A 14,016-nucleotide genomic window follows, 5' to 3' on the forward strand; every position below is an offset into this window, starting at 1 on the left:
TGTAGTTTTTCTTTGGCTTTATTCACAGGACATGGTAGAGATGCCATAAGGCAGCTCCTGTATTCCAGACATACTCTTCCTTGTTACCATTGTAGAGTAGCAATCCAACTTGCCCTTGGTAGTCAGGATCAATTGCCCCAGCCACTAGAGAAACCTCCTTATTTGCCTGTTAGTTCTGAGTCATGGGGAGCCCAAGGTGGCTGGGTGGCAATTCAATATACTCATTGCCACATTGCCTAGTGGAATCATTCATTCCTCCCTTTAGAACTAAGACCTGTAGATCAGCAGAGCCTAAGGTCACAGGGGACAGGGAGCGAAAATGTTGCTAGTAGATCACTAGGCATAATAGGGAGAGGACCCACTCTTATTTCCACCCTTTGATTCCTGGCCCTGTGAACGCTGGCTACGAGAAAAGCAGCACCATCCGTTGGACGCTGATTTAGAGCATATACAACGTGGAGGACATTGCTACAGCCCTGCAAGGTATTGCCACCTAGAAGGCCCTGTAATTGAGTCTTCAAAAGGCCAGTACAGGGACTTCCCTGGTGGTGCAGTGGTTAAGAATCCGCCTGCCAATGCAGGGGACACAGCTTCGAGCCCTGGTCCGAGAAGATCCCACATACCGCAGAGCAGCTAAGCCCGTGCGCAACAACTACTGAAGCCCGCGCGCCTAGAGCCCGTAATCCACAAGAGAAGCCACCGCAGTGAGAAGCCCTCGCACCGCAGCGAAGAGTAGTCCCCGCTCGCTGCAACTAGAGAAAGCCTGCGCGCAGCAACAGACCCGACGCAGCCAAAAATAAATAAATAAATGTATTTTTAAAAAAGGTCAGTACACCATTCTATAAAGCCAGCTGCTCCAGGATAATGGGGAACATGATAAAACCAGTGAATTCCATGAGCATAGGCCGATTGCCAGATTTCGTTTGCTGTGAAGTGAGTTCCTTGATCAGAAGCAACACTATAAGTCCACGGATGGTAAATTTGGCAGAAGGACTGTGTTCAGGGACCTCCTTGCCATCAATTTTCCCATCGTGTTCTTTCTGAGTCCCTTATGACCCAGCTAACCACTGAGCATAGCCTGTGAATCAATATAGACTCATACCTCTGGCCATTTCATCTTCTAAGCAAGATGAATAATCAGGTGCACTGCTTGAAATTCTGCTCACTGGAAGGATTCCCTTTCATCACTGTCCTTCAGGGATGTCCTAGAAAGAGTCTGTACTGCTGTAGATGTTTACTTGGTGCAGAACCATGTGTAAACCAAGCCTGAGTTTTCTCTTCCTCAGTCAGCTGGTTGCCAGGAGCTCTGCAGGAGGCCGTAAGTGTGGGATGGGAGAGAGAAGGTAATGTAGCGGGAATAGGAGTCATGAGCATTTGGACCACTTCCTCATGAAATTTACTTTTGCCCTCTGGGCCCCTTCAAGTACAGTCTCGACGATACCACCTCCATTTCATAATGAGCACTGTGGTACTGCCCGCTCTTATGGCTTAGTAGGTCAGACAGTATCTAGTTCATGAAGGGCAGCTCAGATCACATGGTAATGGGGTAGCCTACGGTCAAGTGGCCAGCAGCAAGCCAAACGCTGTTTCCCAAAAAGAGTAATCACCCACAAAATCCGAAGGGTCTGTTCTATGATTCACCTGTGGAAACCTGCCAAAGGCTCCAATCGTCTCCAGCTGCCAGTGACACTCCAAGTGCCGTTGGATCTGCTGCATCATGTAGCCCAAGTGGCAGAGCAGCTTACACAGCAGCCTGGACCTGTTGCAGAGCCTTCTCTTGTTCTGGTCCTACTCAAACTAGCAGCTTTGAAGGTTAATTGCTAAGTGGGCCCTAGTAGCATACCTAACTGAGGAATATGTTGCCTCCAAAATCCAAAAAGACTCACTAGACATTGTGCCTCTCTTTGGGTTGTAGGAGGTGACAAAAGCAACAATTCGTCCTTTACCCTAGAAGACATGCCTTGACATGTCCCACACCACTGGACACCTGGAGATGTCACTAAGGTGGGAGACTGCTGAATTTTTGTGGGGTTTATTTCCTACCCTCTGACACACAATTGTCTTATCAATGTCTAGAGTATTTGCTACTTTCTTTTATTTATTTATTCTTTGTTGTGGCACGTGGGCTTCTCTCTACTTGTGGTGTGTGGGCTCCAGAGCACGAAGGCTCTCTAGCTGTGGCATGCAGGCTCAGTAGTTGCGGCCCGGGGGCTTAATTGCCCCATGGCATGTGGGATCTTAGTTCCCTGACCAGGGACCCAACCCGCGCCCCCTGCATTAGAAGGCAGATTCTTAACCACTGGACCACCAGGGAAGTCCCTAGAGTATTTGTTACCTTCTGTTCACCAAGTCCAATCAGTACAACATCCATAATGGACCCGCATGATGTCTTGTGGAAGGAAAAGGCCATCAAGGATCTCGGGGACTAAATTATGACATAGGGCTGGAGAGTTGATACGCACCTGAGGAGGGATGATCAGGTATATTGCTTGCCTGTCCAGCTGAAAGGATACCACTTCTTGAGGTCTTTACTAAGATATATTGAAAGAAAAGCATTTTCCTGGCTGATAGTTGCACACTAGGTTCCAGGATGTTATGGGCTGAATGCTTGTGTCCCTCTCAAATTCATACGTTGAAATTCTAAGCCCCAATGTGATGGTATTAGGAAGAGGGTACTTTAGGTCATGAGTGTGGAGCCCTCATGAATGGGATTAATGCCCTTATTAAAGAGACCCATGGGACTTCCCTGGTGGTCCAGTGGCTAAGACTGTGTGCTCCCAATGCAGGGGGCCTGGGTTTGATCCCTGGTCAGGGAACTAGATCCCTGCTAGGTTCAGGGAACTAGAACCTACTGCAACTAAGACCTGGTGAAGTCAAATAAATAAATAAACATTAAAAAAAACATTTGAAAAATAATAAAGAGACCCATGTGGGAACTCACTGGTGGTCCAGCAGTTAGGACTCCGCACTTCCACTGCAGGAGGCACAGGTTCGATCCCTGGTCAGGGAACTAAGATCCCACATGCCGTGCAGCGTGGCCAAAAAAAAAAAAAAGAGAGAGAGAGAGAGAGACCCATGTGAGGACAGAGCAAGAAGATGACCCACCCACGAACAAGGAAGTGGGCTCTCGCCAGATGCTGAATCTGCTTGATCTTGGACTTTCCAGCCTCCATAACTATGAGAAATAAGTGTTTGTTGTTTAAGCTACCCAGGCTGCGGTATTTTTGTTATAGCAGCCTGACTAGACTAAGACACAGGGGAGGTCTCAAGGAATGAGACCATATCTGGAACAGCAGCAGCAATGGAGTCAGCATCTGAATAAGTTTATGATAATCCACTGTCACTCTCCAAGATCCAACTATTTTCTGCACAGGACAAACGGGCAAGTTGAATGAAGATGTGGCGAGAATCACTCTTCCAGCACTTTTCAAGTCCTTCATGGTGGCAGTAATGCCTGCAGTCCCTCTGGGAAAGTGGAATTGCTCTTGGTTTACTAATTTTGCAGATACAGATGGTGCTAGTGGCTTCCATTTGGCCTTTCCTACCATAGTAGCCCTCACTCCACAGGTCAGGAAACAATGTGGGGATCCTGCCAGTAGCTGAGTATGTCTATTCCAATTATGCATTCCAGAACTGCAGAAACAGCCCCAGGTTGGATTTCAGCCACCACTGGGAAAACTATGAGTTGGACCTGAGCTAAAACTCCATTGATCTCCTCACCTCCATGAGCCCCTACCACAGTGGTGTTTTGGATCAGTTCAGAGCTAGCATCCAGTAATCCCTGGAAAATGTGATTATTTCCTTTTCCCCAGTGCACGGTCACTCTGGTAAACAGCCATAGGTCCCTTTTGGCAGCAGGCAATTCCCTGGTGGTCCAGTGGTTAGGACTGAGCGCTTTCACTGCCGGGGCCCGGGCGGGTTCGATCCCTGGTCGGGGAACTAAGATCCCACGTGCCATGCAGTGCGGCCAAAAAAAAAAATTCTTAGCTTGCAAGTTGTACAAAAACAGCAGAGGAGTGGATTTGGCCCATAGACACAGTTTGCCAATCCTTGCCTTGGCGATTTAGAATATACATCTTTAATTAATCTCCATCTGATTTCAAATAATATTATGCTACTTCACATAGAGGGAAAGAAACTTATAACAGTATACTCACAATTCCTCCCTCCCATCTTTTGTATATTATTGTCATCTATTTTATTTTTGTATATGCTATAAATCCACATTGCTATTATTTTTGCTTTAGATACTCAATTATCTTTCAAGGTGATTAAAAGAGTCTAAACATGCCTTTTATATTTACTTTTTTTTTTTTTTTTTTGCGGTATGCGGGCCTCTCACGGTTGTGGTCTCTCCTGTTGCGGAGCACAGGCTCCGGACGCACAGGCTCAGCGGCCATGGCTTACGGGTCCAGCCGCTCTGCAGCATGTGGGATCCTCCCGGACCGGGGCACGAATCCGTGTCCGCTGCATCGGCAGGCGGACTCTCAACCACTGTGCCACCAGGGAAGCCCTATATTTACTTTTATTTTAACCATTTCTGGAGATCTTCATCTCTTTGTGTAGGTCCAAATGCCTATTCTGGTATCATAGTCTTCCACATGAAGAACTCCTTTATGATTTCTTATAGTATAGGTCTGCTGGTGATGAAATCTCTCAGCTTTTGTTTATCTGAAGAAGTCTTTACCTCACCTCATTTTTTAAAAATTATATACCGTAAAACTGACTTTTTTGCATACAGTTCTATGAGTTTTGAGATAAGTATAGGATTCTCTAACCACTACAAATGATATAGAATAGTTGTGCTTTCATTAAAAAAGAAAAAAAAAGCTTTTTATTTTGAAATAATTATAGACTCATAGGAAGTTGCAAAAAAGAGCATAGAAAGTCCTGTGTACCCTTCACCTAGATTTCCTCAGTGTTAACAGCTTACATAACTATTGTACAACATCAAAACTTAACATTGTCAATTCAAGAAACTGACATTAATACAATACTGTTAATCAGACTTATTAACACCTTATTTACATTTCACCAGTTTTTATATGCACTCATTTATCATGTGTGTGTGTGTGTGTGTGTAGCCATATGCAATTTTATGCCATGTGGGGATTCATGTTACTAGCACCTTCATCTTTGAAAGATATTCTTGCTGCAAATAGAATTCTGGGTTGATGTTTCTTCAGCACTTTAAAGATGTCAGTTCATTGTCTTGCTTGTATAGTTTGTATGGCTGTTAGCATCACTGACTCCATCTTGGGCCCGTTCAGTTCCTCCCGTCCTTCCACTGACCCTACGTTGGGCTGTACTGGGTAGTAACTCTCCTCTCTGTCATCAAGGGCTTTGTAGTTAATAGATAATGTTTAATGATCGTTAGGTCCAGGGGGCCTCTATGGTCTGTTAGTTCCCAAACAATGATGAAGACGTTTGCTGACGTATTCCCAGCACCCAGAAGACTAGCTACCTATTCATAAATCTTGACTTAGGAATGCATTCTGTGTTTCCAAGCACATAGCCCCGTACCCTAGGTTAACTATAAAATTGCCCCAATGGCCCCTCGGTGGTACGCAGTGCAGCTGTGAGTGCTTATGTGTCGCTGCCCGCCCTGTAAGTTATCCTTTAACAAACTGATCCATTGATTACATGAAGCTGCTTCCCTCATTTTTCAATCTCAAGATACCTTTTCAGTTCAGTGAGCACTTTTTGCTCCCTCTGTCCTCCAACGTAGTTTCTGATAAGACATCTGCTGTAATTCTTATCTTTGTTCCTTTGCGTGTATTAATGTATCTTTTTTTCCCTCTGTCTGCCTTCAGGATTTTCTCTTTATCTTTGATTTTCAGCAATTTGACTATGATGTTTCTAGGTGTTTTTTTCTTTTGTGTTCTTATTGGCGGGGGCATTATTGATCCCACTTGGTGTTCTCTGTGATTGTTACATCTATGGTTTGATGTCTTTCATCATTTTTGGAAAAGTCTCATCCACTATCTCTTCAAGTGTTTCTCCTGCCCATTTTCTCTCTTTCTTCCTTCTGGGATTCCAGTTACACATATATTCGATAATCTGATTTTGTTCCACAGCTCTTGGATGCTCTGTTCTGTTTCTTTGTTTTTTCACTTATTTTTCTCTTTGTGTTTCAGTTTGGATAATTTCTATTGAACTGTCTTCAAGTTTACCAATTCTTTCCTCAGTTTTGTTGAGTCTGGTGATGAGTCCATAGAAGGCATTCTTCATTTCTGCTACCGTGGTTTTTTTTTTTATTTCTAGATTTTCTATTTGACCCATAACTTCCACCTCTGCTGAAATTCCCCATCTGTTTATGCACGTGGTCCCTCTTTTCTACTAGTGTTTCTAACATATAAATCATGATTGTTTAAAAGTCCCTGTCTAATAGTTTCAACAACTGCATCATTTCTGAGTCTGGTTTGGTTGACTCTTTGTCTCTTGACAGTGGTTTTCTTGCCTTTTAGTGTTTTATAATTTTTGACCAAATTCTTGACATTGTGTGTAGAATGGTAGAGACTAAATGAAATGGTATTAATTCCTGGAAATGGGTATGTATCTTCTGCTAGACAATTAGTGTAAGAGCTTAAGTCAGTGTAGTCAGGAGCTGGTTTGGACTTTGCTGTTGCTATGGTTACCTTCATTGCACTACTGGCTTCCACTTTGTCTAGCATCATCTCAAACAGATGGGGACTGGGTTGCTGGAGGGTTTTTAATCAGTGCTCCTGGTCCACCCCTCAACTTTCCATCCCTTGGTTGGGTTGCTGTTGCTTGTTACTTGGTGCTTGCTAGCCTGGTGGAGGGGGGTGTGGTGTGTATCTTATCCTGGTCCAGCCTCAGTCTTTGGCAAACTGTATCCCTGGGCTTGGGGACGGGGCTTCCTCAGTGATCCTGCTCCTCCTCCCCACGGCAGCAAAACTCTGCCTTGTTATCTTTGGCAGATCCATATGGGAGAGTTTCCTGCCCCTCCCCAGTGATAGGAGCCTTGTAATGGTATTGGCATAAGATCCTGCTACAGGATGGTTTCCTGCCCCTCCCACTTTCCTCAGCTATAATAGGTTGTCGTATGTGCCCTGCATGGGAGGGTTTGCTGCCTGTCCCCAGCAGCTTCATTCTACAGAGGGGAAGGGTCCTGATGAGGTTGAGACTTCCCACCTTCCCTGCAGCTGCAGCCACTTCCCTCCTCCAGGCCTGATGGAGGTCTGTGGAGAGAAACCTGCAAGAGGGTACAAACTCATGTTGTGTCTGAGATTTCTGGGGGTCCATAGATGGCCTGTAGCAACTTGTTACGAATTTTCCTGAATCCTTTACATGCTTGGCACTTAGTAAATGCACAATGCATACTTATTGTATATTCAGAGGAAATCATTGAACTTTTCTGAGTCTGTTTCTGCACTTATAAAATGGGACTGATACAAAAAAAAAAAGTGGGACTGAGAAGGCCCACCTCACATAGAGTTCATATGAGGTAATGGTTATGAAAGGGCTTTTAAGCGGAGAGTAGCAAGCACATAGACAGGATGATTGATCCTGGGGTCTCTGCTTGCTTAGCTGTGTAAAGGCTTGGAGGCAGTGAAGGCTGAGAAGTGCTGTGAGACCTGGACGGAGCGAGCGTGAGGAGGGTGTGGGTGGTGGGTGTGGTAAGGATACTGGTGGGAAAAGAGGATGCAAACTAAAAGGTAAGCTCCAGTTCAGACTGTGTGATTTAAATTCTGGCTCCCACAGTAAATCCCTGTGTCACCTGGGGCAAGTTGAATAACCACTTTGGGGCTCAGCTGCCTCATCTGTTATACGGGTTTTGAGATTTTTTTGTGGTAATTCAATTAATTAATACTTGTCAGGAGTTTAGAATAGTGCCTGGCATAAAGTACTTAATAAATATCAAGCATTTTTGTTTTGTTTTATTAATTCACTCATCCATTCAACAAATACTTAGAACCTACTATGTGCTAGGCATTGTGCTAGGTGCTGAAAATACAGCATTGAATGAGATAGGGTTCTTGTTGTTAGCTATCAAGAAAAGCAGTCACTGGACAAGAAATCTCCATTGCAAAGAGCTTTCTAAACTTGAAAGTGCTGGGGAGGGACTTCCCTGGTGGTCCGGTGGTAAAGAATCCTCCTTCCAATGCAGGGGATGGGGGTTCGATCCCTGGTTGGGGAACTAAGATCCCACATGCCGCAGGGCAACTAAGCCCACGTGCCACTACTACTGAGCTCACTCGCCTCAACTAGAGAGCCCGCGTGCTGCAAGCTACAGAGCCCACGTGCTCTGGAACCCCGGCGACACAACTAGAGGGAGAAAAACCTGCACGCCACAACTAGAGAGAAGCCTGCGTGCCAAAACGAAGAGCCCGCACTGCAACGAAAGATCCTGCGTGCCTCAACGAAGACCCCGCCTGCCGCGACTAAGACCTGACGCAGCCAAAAATATAATAATAATAAAATAAAGAAAATTAAAAAAAAAAGAAAGCGCTGGTAAATATAAAAGTGTATCTCTGAGGAGGTAACCTTTGAGCTGAGGCTTGAATAACAAGCCGGAATTTGCTAGATAAAGGGCAGGGAAGAGTGGGAATTCCCTGGTGGTCCGGTGGTTAGGACACCTGGCTTTCACTGCCGGGGCCCAGGTTTGATCCCTGGTCGGGGAATTAAGATCCCGAAAGCCGTATGGTATGGTCAAAAAAAGGGGGGGCAGGGAAGAGTGTGACAGGCAGAGGGAACAGCAAGTGTAAAGACTGAATTAGGAAGACTCAAGCACCTGGAAGAAAGCCAGTGAGGCTGGAGATGGGGGGGGCGGGGGGAGGGAATGCCCATTGGCCTCGTCCTCAGGATTGGGCTTTATCTTAAGATCAATGGGAAGCTATTGGAGAGTATAAGCAGGGGAGTGACACGACCAGCTTTGGGTTTTTGTTTTGTTTTGTTTTGTTTTTTGCGGTACGCGGGCCTCTCACTGTTGTGGCCTCTCCCGTTGCGGAGCACAGGCTCCGGACGCGCAGGCTCAGCGGCCATGGCTCACGGACCTAGCCGCTTCGCGGCATGTGGGATCTTCCCAGTCCGGGGCACGAACCCCCGTCTCCTGCATCGGCAGGCGGACTCTCAACCACTGTGCCACCAGGGAAGCCCAGCTTTGGGTTTTTAAAAGCGGTTCTGCCAGCTGTGCAGAGAATAGATTGGAGGAGAGTTGGAGTCGAAGCAAGGAGACCAGTCAGGAAGCAGAGAAAAAGGGGTGTATGACACATCTAAGGCAGCAGGGAGTCTGCACTTGGACCTTGTGTACCATTTCCTTTTCCTTCCAGAGCACCAAGACAAAAACCTGGTTCTAGAGAGGGAGTTTGCTAGGAAGTGCAAGCGAGCTGATTCTTGCTAGTTTTAAGATATGACCACCAGAGGGCGCAAAAACACTAAAGAGACTCGGGATCGGCCCTGATCCACCTCCCCAGGCTGAGTCCTGGGATTCAAAGGCAGCCCGAGGGCGTGCCCTCCCCTCGCCCAGTTCGATGGCTGACTCTAGGGCCTACAAGAGCCAGCCTCCAGTTCCTTTGTTAGAAAGCAGTGAACAAACTGAAGGAATCCTGGACTGGGAGCCTGAAAATGTGAGTTCAATCCTTCCCCACAGCTCCCCGACTTGGGCAACTTGCCCCTGTTTTCCCTTCTGCCCCCTCATTTGGCCCAGGTCCCCGGCCCTCATTTCAGAGAGAAATGTAGGGGTTCAGAGCCTGGTGTTTGAGCCACCTGGGTTTAATCCCCATTCCAACCACGAACTAGCTAAATAACCTTGGTCAAGTGACTTCACCTGTCAAAGCCCCAGTTTCCATCTCTGTTAAGTGGGAATCCTGACACATCCCTTGCACTGTTGCAAATTATGAGATAATGTCTGTAAGTACTTAGCACAGTGGCTGGCACATAATAATTGCTCAATATATGTTTATTATTCAGATGGAAATGTGACTCACATTCATTAAGTGCTTACTTAGTATCCAGGACTGGGGTTTTACTAGTAATTCTTTTTGTGGCTTTTGGCAAGACTCCTTCGTTTTTCTGAGCCTCAGTTTCTCCAACAGAAAAACAGAGGGTTAGATCAGAGTGGATTCTCAGTAGGAGCCATTCCAGCCCTGACACTCCAGGCTGTTTCTCTTTCTCTCCCTCCTACCTCTCCCTGCTTCCTTCCTTTCTTCCATCTATCCATCATTTATTCATTCATTCAACAATTATTTATTGAGTATCTACTATATTCCAGATGCAGGAAACAAAACAGACCGACATCAAAGCAGGTGTCCATCACTGAGAGCTAGTCTGTTGGAAGCATGTTTGTTCTAAACCTTCTTTGTCCTCTCTTCCAGCAATCAATCTTGCAGGTTATTTCATGTTTAGAACAGGAAAAAATTGTGCCAAGAGTTTATTTCTGTGCATCCCTGTGTGGCTGTGTACACACACACATTTATATATAACATTTGCAGCAGCGTTGTCATGGTAACCGTTTTTTGGTGTCTCTGGGCATGAGGGCTGCCTGTGAGTGGAGGAGCTTTTATGGAGCACCCCCTGCATGCACTTTTGTGTGGCGAGAATTCCTGCTGGGAGAGTTCCCCAAGAGCCTTTGCCGGCCCTTTTGATCATTGCTGCCTATTTTTCTCATTGATCTTGTCGGATGTGAGTGAAATTGACTGGGGGAGTTGAATGTCAAGTTCAGTGACTGGCAGAGCAAGATCCTCCCCGGACATCTGACAATGAGTGGCGTGGATAGGTCAGCTTGGGCTTTTTGTCTTTTTAAACCCTTGATTTGGGAATGTTTAAGGCTTCGGGGAAGACTCGGATGAAAAGGCAAAAGCAGCCAGGGAATGTATTTTCAGAAACGACAGCTGCAGCAGCCGCTTTTGAACTTGGTAGGCAGTGCCAGAGCCGGGAGGGGCGGAGTGCCAGCAAGAGGGAGAGAAGGGACTCACTATTCACCACGCAGCCTGGCCCCATCCTGGGTGCTTGGCATACGTTATCTCCTGTAATCCTCGAATCCAGCCTGTGAGATAGACACGGTGGTTCTTAGCAGGAAACTGGGATGGAGAGGAAAAGGGGCCTAGCCAGGAAGTGGCAAAGGTGCGAGATTCAAACTCAGGCTGCAGGCTAACTCCAGTGCCAGGGTTCTACCCACTACTTGGGCCGCTGGACCACTCTGCAGCCAGGTTCCCCTCACTTCCGGGCCAGGAACTGGGGGGAGGGGCAGCCAGAAATGGCAGCCCAGAGATTCAAATCCTCACAAACGCCAAGTCACAGCAGCAGATCCAATCATGGGCCGCCATGAGATGAACGAATCAAATCTTATGCACGTATTACCTTCACTCTAAATACAGGAGCTGGCTTGTGTTTTGGTGTCGTGAGAGCTTCCCGTGTACCAGGCACTGTTTCACTTCTTTATTATTAAAGTCTGAGACCGATGCTATCTCGTCATTACTCTATTACAGATAAAGAGAGTGAGGTACAGAGAGGTTAAATGTCTTGCCCAAGATCACACAGCTAATGAGCTGAGATTTGATCCCAGGCAACCTGGTTCCCGCGCCTGAGCTCTTAACTGCTGTGCCTTTCTGGTCCATGAGTTAGAGTTCTGTGTGTGTGCAGTTCTAACGGAGCCATGTGGACGCTCCCCTCCCCAAAGAGCTTCCGCTATTTGAGAGATAAGAGTTAAGGGCTTCCCTGGTGGCGCAGTGGTTGACAGTCCGCCTGCCGATGCAGGGGACGCGGGTTCGTGCCTTGGTCCGGGAAGATCCCACATGCCGCGGAGCGGCTGGGCCCGTGAGCCATGGCCGCTGAGCCTGCGCGTCCGGAGCCTGTGCTCCGCAACGGGAGAGGCCACAGCAGTGAGAGGCCCGCGTACCGCAAAAAAAAAAAAAAAAAAAGAAGAGTTAAAGGGAGAGGGAAGAGGATACTCTTATTGATGATCTCCTATGTGTCCAGTACTGAGCTAGGCCTTTCCACCTCACAACCTTGCTGGAACATTAGAACTATTATAATCCCCTTCATACAGATGAGAGGAATAAAGGTCCAGCAAGGTGAAGTGATGGGCTAAGGTTTTAGAACTGGGATTCGAGCGAAGACCTGCATTTTCCAAAACCCAAGCCCTACGCTGCAGAAGTCAAACAGCGCTGCCCCGGGCCTTTCTCCCACGTTTCTCAGCTATGGTGCCAAAGAGGTGTTCAGGTGTTCTCCTGAGAGCAGGGAAGGCCCCTCTAGAAACCCTTGTACAGCAGAGGACCCTGACCTGCCCAAATCGAGGTGCTCCCCCAAATCTGCCAGAGTAGGGTTACACTCAGTAACTCAACCAGCATACATCCAACAACTACTTACGGAGCGCCGTCTAGTGCCAGGCTCTGGGCATGTAGCGATGAAAGCGCGTCATAGACCCTGCCATTGGGAGCTTACTTTCTAGCAGGGAACAGCCATGATACAAGTTAAGTACCTGTGTGAGAAGTGCAGGGAGCTGTGGGTGTGAATAAGAGACTACTGGACCTGGGTTGATAACTGATGTGGGTGTTTTATGTTTATTTAAGGGGTACCTTCCCAACACTTTGGCTTGAGAAGGTCAAAGATATCACTTAGGGCTTCCCTGGTGGTGCAGTGGTTGAGAGTCCTGCCGATGCAGGGGACATGGGTTCGTGCCCCGGTCCGGGAAGATCCCACATGCTGCGGAGCGGCTAGGCCCGTGAGCCATGGCCGCTGAGCCTGCGCGTCCGGAGCCTGTGCTCCGCAACGGGAGAGGCCACATCAGTGAGAGGCCTGCATACCGCAAAAAAAAAAAAAAAAAGATATCACTTAGTGCTTTTGGCCAAAGCCAAAAGCCGGCCACACTGCAGCATGAAATGAAAGAGGCTTCTATTTTCTTCATGTTCAGAAATCAGGTTGTGATACTTATCCTCAGGCCATTTCCAGCTTCATAGAAAAGATAAATAAGCTAACGTCTGTTGAGTATTTATAATGTGCCAGGTACTAGGCTACATTGAAGTCCCTTATGCACACAGTGTGATAGAATCACAAGAAAATATCCCAGCACAAAAGTAGCAGAAGGTGGGGATGGATTAAATTTGTCTGGGAAGGAGGGAGAATCAAGGAAAATTTGTCCCATAAGATGATACTTGAGCTGGGTTTTGAAGGATAAATAGGAGCTCGCTAGGCAATCCAGGAGCAGGAGACACTTCAGGTGGAGGAAACAGCATCTGGAAAGATTGGGAGACATGAAAGTGTATGGCCATTCAGGGGGCATGTGGTGGGAACTGAGGGTGCAGAGATTGCTAAGAGCCAGATGCAAAAGGGCCTTAGGCACCTGGCTGAGGAACCTGGCCTCTATCTAATCCCCACTTTCCCTGCATGAGGGTGAAATCCAAAAACCTTCTTCAACTTCTCTGTTCAAGTGGAAGAAAAGGCGTGTGACAAGGGTGGAGGGGAAAAAGCATGATTGCCAAATTTGGGAAGCTGAAAAATGTTCATCTGCAGAATTAATTCTAAATCGCTGCTATTTTCATACTCATGCTGGTGGGAAAGGCAGAGCATAGCAACGCGCCTCAGCCTTTTTCCAGGTGTCTGGAGTGCTGGCAGGCCAGGCCAGGCCAGGCTGGCAGGCCGGCTCCCACGGAGATCACTGGAGCCAGCCTGATGCTGGGAGCCAGCTGTGGGCATCTGGAAATCCAGCTTCCTCTTCTAGTCATTAGATGGGGGGAAATTGGAATCCAGGATTTTCCCAAGGCAGTAAACTTGGCAGGATGATTAAATGGCATTAGGCTTGACAAGGGCCAGGGCAAGGCTGGACCACCCAGGTGGACCACCCAGGTGGCCAGAAGGATGTGGTTTCCAGATTCAAGATGGGATATGTGGGTGACTGTGCGAAGTCCCTTGGTTTAGAGAGTGCTGGAGGCCTGCTGGGCAGGTATTAGAGACCTTTCCCTGGGCCAGACCCAGTGGCCATGCAGGTTGATCTCAGGAACAGGGCAGCTCAGCAGATCTGGTATGTAGGGGGTTCTGCTAATAAGATGTGGAAGC

The sequence above is a fragment of the Globicephala melas genome, chromosome 1, assembly GCF_963455315.2.
Source record: "Globicephala melas chromosome 1, mGloMel1.2, whole genome shotgun sequence".
Classification (NCBI taxonomy): Eukaryota; Metazoa; Chordata; class Mammalia; order Artiodactyla; family Delphinidae; genus Globicephala; species Globicephala melas.